The sequence below is a fragment of the Bombyx mori genome, chromosome 4 (assembly GCF_030269925.1).
Source record: "Bombyx mori chromosome 4, ASM3026992v2".
NCBI classification, from domain to species: Eukaryota; Metazoa; Arthropoda; class Insecta; order Lepidoptera; family Bombycidae; genus Bombyx; species Bombyx mori.
Window position 1 is genome coordinate 10,079,666 of NC_085110.1, and position 5,961 is coordinate 10,085,626.

The following is a 5,961-nucleotide window of genomic DNA, read 5'->3' on the forward strand; positions in this document are numbered from 1 at the left end:
TTGTTCCTACTGTTTTGTGTTAGGTATTACACAAAGTTACTTTTACTTACTCAGAACAGAACAAATTTTGTTCAGTTTTTGGAACGAAGTTCCTTATGGGACGATGCGGAGGGGTACCCTAACCGGGAAAAAACGTCCGTAATGTAAGATTTTTTCTATTTACTTTGTTATCAACAGGTAGCGACATCTGTCAATCACGTAAATTCAACAATTCCTGAATCGCGGTGACGAGATTTTACACATTTGATAGACGTTCTTGTATTTCTCTTGCTAAATCATACTTCCCTGGTGTAGGGGATACCGTGATCATGCAGGCGGTTCCCCCAGGGCGAGGCTGCTCCATTGCACTGCGGAGTGGTTGACCCTTGCGATTTTATTTTATCAGTATAAAAATCTTAATAAAAAATGTATACCCGAATAATTATTTTCGTTATACCTCGAATAGAACTAAACTTAAAATTAATATTTTTATGTTAAGGAACTTCGTTCCTATCCGGTGTTCCACGACACTACAAATATATATTTTTTCTTTCTGAAGGAATCGCCGTAACTTTGCTGTCCAATTGACGTTATTATATTTTTGGAATTGTTTTGGTGGTATGGCGTATCTTGTACTCCGGCTACCACTGTCCTGTCTATATGTGTAGGAAGCAATCAAGCATCTGAAATCGACTTTGCGACTTCGAGCTCATTTTTTAGGAGGGGCATTCATACTGTTATATCTAGGAGCCTCAATTAATCTTTTAAAAACGGCCCTAAGTTTATCTACAGCAAAAAGTATTAATCTGTTATATTTCTTTCACGTTTGAAGCACTTTACTTAACTTTAGCACAATATTCAAATGTTTACGAACAATACCATTCTCGTCCGTGGCCACGAAAACTGTAAAGCTATCTACGCATCGGAAATAATATAACAACAAATAAATAACCAGAGATTTAGCCGTCAAAGTAGTTTAAATTATTTATCTATAATTTATTCATATTCAAACTAAATAAGTGAATTGTTGAGAAACTTCTAGCACGAAATCGTTAAACTTTCTTAGTATGTCGAGTTCGAAGCGAAAGTATTACGGAATGACTGCAAAAAAGTTTGAATTGATAGTAGATACAGAAAGCGCTGTGAGACCAGGGAGCAGTAGGCGGCTTAATGACACAATAAATTTCACTTAAGAAGATCAATGAGATGTTATTGGTAATTCGCTATTAGATCTCGGAGCAAAAACGTCCGGATATTAACTTCGGATAGAACTAATGGTCGAAATATATTTAATTCTGGAATTAAATTGGATAAAGTATTTTTGAATCATGTTATTTTGTTGATTAATTTTATATTACTGTTGAAGCTAGATGAGAATATGGACTATCGGATGGTGAGTGATCACCGATGCTCAGTATTTTTGGAATATGCGCCATAGCTGGGCTACCGTCTACCTCAAATTTTTGGATTAGTATACTAATATTATAAAGCTGAAGAGTTTGTTTGAACGCGCTAATCTCAGGAACTGGTCCGATTTAAAAAAATCTTTCAGTATTAAATAGCCCATTTATGGAAATAGGCTATAACATTACGGTAAGACCAATATAAGTGGAGCACCAATAAAGAATGTTTCAAAATAGGGGTTTAAATAGCTCTTTAACTTTCTATAATTCAAAAATATTTTTACTTTCTATGTAAATGAAGTGGGGGGTAAAATTTAACGTTATGCCAAAGTAACTATTCCACGCGGACGGAGTCGCGGACAAAAGCTAGTCATTCATAAATTCATTACAAATAATGAAATTTAAGGTTATACAATGAACGAATTCGGATTAATTAATCAATTTCGAATTAATCGATTTTCGCAGAAGATTGTTTCGCTTTGCAATGGATGCCGGACCTATGTCTGAAGGAAAACGTTTCGTTCCCGCCGGAATATAATCGTTGGGTCGTAATTTATATTGTCTGCTGCAGAGGCGAGTCCCGCTGCACATTCATTTATTTTATGTGCCATTTACAATTGTCGGTCGATGGTCAAGGGAGCGGGTGAGGGACGAGAAGAGGACCGCGGGGAGGGGGTGCTCTGGACGACGTTGCCTTCGCATTACAAAACCGTGCGGTCATCTGCCGGCTCCGTAATGGTATTTGTTGTAGGTAGGTGCCGCGTGGATTGTGACGACCGCGCACCATGTTTCGCCTTAATGGGTCTCTACATGAATAGATTCTTAAATGATTACAATATAATTATTATTATTTTTATATCCACCCTAATCCTTTTTAATGTTTATTATGTTTAAAATGTGTCATTTTGAATCAGAAGAATACTTTATTGTACATTTTGAGATTATGCAATAAATTACACTTGACTGTTACAGATATGTGATCTAGGCCGTCTGATTCTTAATCTCTTTGCCTGATGTTGCCTAGCTAACCTTCTCCATTTCCTCTTGTAATTGTATGTATCTTGAGTACTGGTGGCATTTTAGAGCTCGCACCATTACTATTGTCCTGATTAAATCTGCAACGAATCATGCATTCCAGTCGAATAAGTCGGCTAGCTATTATTTTAAAGCTGAATTTTATTATTATTATATTTATTAGCTGAATCTTCATCGTATTGTTACATGGTGAGTAGAAACATACAATTCACACGAATCTTTTCCTTAAACACTAAATCGCAAAAGTAACTTTAAAATATACAATTTAAAACATTTCTCAGTTGCTGCATTTTTTGTAGCAGGTCGATGTACAATGAAAGCGGCCCGAAGGCTAAGTCAGTATTCTTTTGTTTTTTAATTATAACGCCGCTGTCCGTGGGGTGATGCCCCCTGCCAAGTTTCTGGTGGAGATGCTTTCTTATTAAGCGCGTCGGGCGCTCTCCTCCTACGAGCGCCGGCCATTCATTTCGTAGAAACTTATAACCTGACTCGCGTACTTATGAGCGTCGCCAATAAACATAGCGATGACCGGAGGCCGCGGCAGTCCTCCTCGGACTCGCCTCCGCGTCGGAGAGGGTCGAGTGGGACGGTGGTAAGTCGCCGTTCGCGGCGGAGCATTGTTAGCTAAATATCTAGGTGGTCAGTCGGGCGGGCGGGCGGTGGCTTGGGCGGCTAGAAGACGGGCGGGGCGGCGGACGTGCCGGGCCCGGCGCCGGCCGATGTATTGAGCGCGTATTGCAGACGCGGTCACGCGCTTGCAATATTGCGTTCGCCCTGCGATATTGCCCCTCGGTAACTCAATTTGATAAATTGTGCAAAGTTCGAACTTCGAACGCTTTTAATACATACGAGGCTTCGATGCATGTGTTAGAGGCAGTGACTTGTCACCACACTGTTTGATTATATCGACTTATTTATATTAATAACAGATACACATAAAAACACAAATTATACAGATATCTTTGATAATAACTTCCTTTCAGTTTATGGTACCAAACAGGTCTTGTATAGATATAGATATAGATGATTAAATAAATAAAACATAAAATAAAGTGGTAAATGGTGCATAGATGATAAGGATACCAAAAGTACGATTTAAAAAAGATCCCGCAAAAACAATTAGTTGCTAATATCTATTTAGATGAAACAACGATCGTATCTTGTTCGGTAATAATCCAATTGATGTAATTGATGATTGATGAATCCAGTTGTAAGTAATAATCGCATTAATCGAAATAGACCTAAGTCTTCAGCATTGTAATTACGATAACGTTTTCGGTGTAAATCTATAGTTTGGGATTTTGTATTATGCCTAAATTACGAATTCAAGTTTTTGATTTACTACTATGTGGGCCAATAAGCTGAAAACCGTTTGCTGCTGGCTGCTGTCATCCAATTCAAGACATAGCTCTATCTGTTATAACGGCTGTGCTACCCCTAGAACCCAAAAGCGTGACTACTTCTCGACAGGAATGGTCAGGATGGTGATACCTACTTGTCTACTTCCTCTGCCTTCCTTATAAATACAATTAATAAGTATGAAAAAAATGCTTCTAAATTTTTCGCCAATAAATGTTTCCAAATTCAAAATCCAATCAATGTGGTGCATTACTCGTAAGCATCGACAGAAATGTTTCAAAACTGTAAATTATAAAGGTACCGTCGTTTCGAACAGTGTGATGTTGGCTTTAGAACGGGGCTGGCGCGTAGTGGACGCGGTGCGGGTTGCGTGTGCCCGCGGCTTCAGCGCCGGGAAAATGATTTATATTGTTTGTGTAGCGGCGGGGGGCGCGCGGGGGTGGGCGCGCTTTCTCAAGCAGATCCAGTCCACTGCAGATATGGCCGAGTATTATTATTGATCCGGCGTCGGGCGGCGGTCGGCATTTCCTACCGTTCATACTCGACCGGACGGGGGCGCCGCCCGACGCCCGACATATTTATTGAGGCGCGGGACACACGCCGACATAAAACTTATTATAACGACGCTGCCCACCTACTGCGGTGCACTAACCTTTAATGAGAAAACGCGCGGGGCGAAGACCGCCGTAACCCCTCGGCCAATCCGGGCGTGTTATGATATTATATCAAGTAATAAGGGCCAATCGCGTCGCGTTATGATATTGAAGGCGGGCGGAACTTGGTAAGATGTGACTATTTTACTCGTAGGGCGGGCGGATTATGATATTCATTTATTAATATAACGGGAGGATCGGGCTTATTTACTTTGGTATATGTTCATGTCATCGTTCGATGTTAGGAACATTTTGTAATATAATATGGATAAATATATTCTTTAGAGGATCCGATATCTATACTTGTTGGGGTCCAAGGGGAAGTTTTGTTGAGTTCCAAAGAGTAAACTAAGTATTTTGTTTGAGCACCTTTATTATATTGGTCAAGCACAGATGGTAACGTCTTAACGAGTGCGTGTTGCTAAGTGCACTGCTCTAAGAATATAATAAAATAACCTGACACCACAATGACGACGCACGGCGTGTCCACGTATTAGTTAGGTATGTGCAAACCGTACAATACTAATATATAAAACTACAGTGGTTTTTACGGATGTTCCGTTATAACCATGGATCCGATTGGCTTGAAACTTGCTATCCATGTAGAAAATACATAGGTATACTTAATGGATAGGCTAATATTTATGAGTGTTGGGCTCCCTAATAATAATGATAATAAATAATACTGTTAATTTTAAATGCCTACCGAAGCGGACGAGTAGTAATATATAAAAGTAACGTTTGTAATGTGAAATATTAGAGCCATTTTTATATTTGAGTAGTTTTTGTTGTTGATTTTTTTTATTAAATTAATTTTAGACACAGATTCGCGCTGCCAGAATATAAATGTGTATCGTCAACGAGTATTTCGGTATAAATGCGAAACGTAACGCGAATGACGACCGAGTCGATTCTTATGATGACATTTCAGCGCTTTTCCTATCATCCAATATCGCCATTTTCCGTTTCGTCTGCGAACGACGAAACGTTTGATTTTATTTTCGTCGATTTTGCAGAATCGTGACCTGAAATCGGGATAAGGATTTGTTGCGCAACTTTCATCACTTGGCTCCTTCGATGCGACTATAACTTACTTTGATTTATATACATCTTTTAGGTATTTGTACAATACGAATAATTGAGACTGTAATCTTCTTCTTCTATGTGTTGTGTGTGTTGTAGTCCTAGGGTACCCCGCTGGTACATAGGGCCCTCACAAGTTGTCTCCACTTTACTCTGTCATCTTCTATATATATATAAAAATGAATTGTTGTTCGTTAGTCTCGCTAAAACTCGAGAACGGCTGGACCGATTTGGCTAATTTTGGTCTTGAATTATTCGTGGAAGTCCAGAGAAGGTTTAAAAGGTAGATAAATATAAAGTTTAGGTCTTTTATTTATCGATTGAGGCACTACGAAGTCTGCCGGGTCAGCTAGTAATAAATAGAAAGGGGATAAATATATCAAAAGGCAAATAAATTATTGAAAATTTAGTTTGTTAGTTGACGTTTATAAATAAGTTTTTTTAATAAT

The 5,961-nt window shown here is 38.9% G+C and overlaps 1 non-coding gene across 1 annotated transcript; it reads left to right on the forward strand.

Moving 5' to 3' along the window:
- The first annotated feature begins 277 nt into the window (after positions 1 to 277).
- LOC119628479 (U1 spliceosomal RNA) lies at positions 278 to 435 on the forward strand. The gene has a single exon (XR_005244649.1). It is a non-coding gene; the product is annotated as a U1 spliceosomal RNA (small nuclear RNA).
- The last annotated feature ends 5,526 nt before the right edge of the window (positions 436 to 5,961 follow it).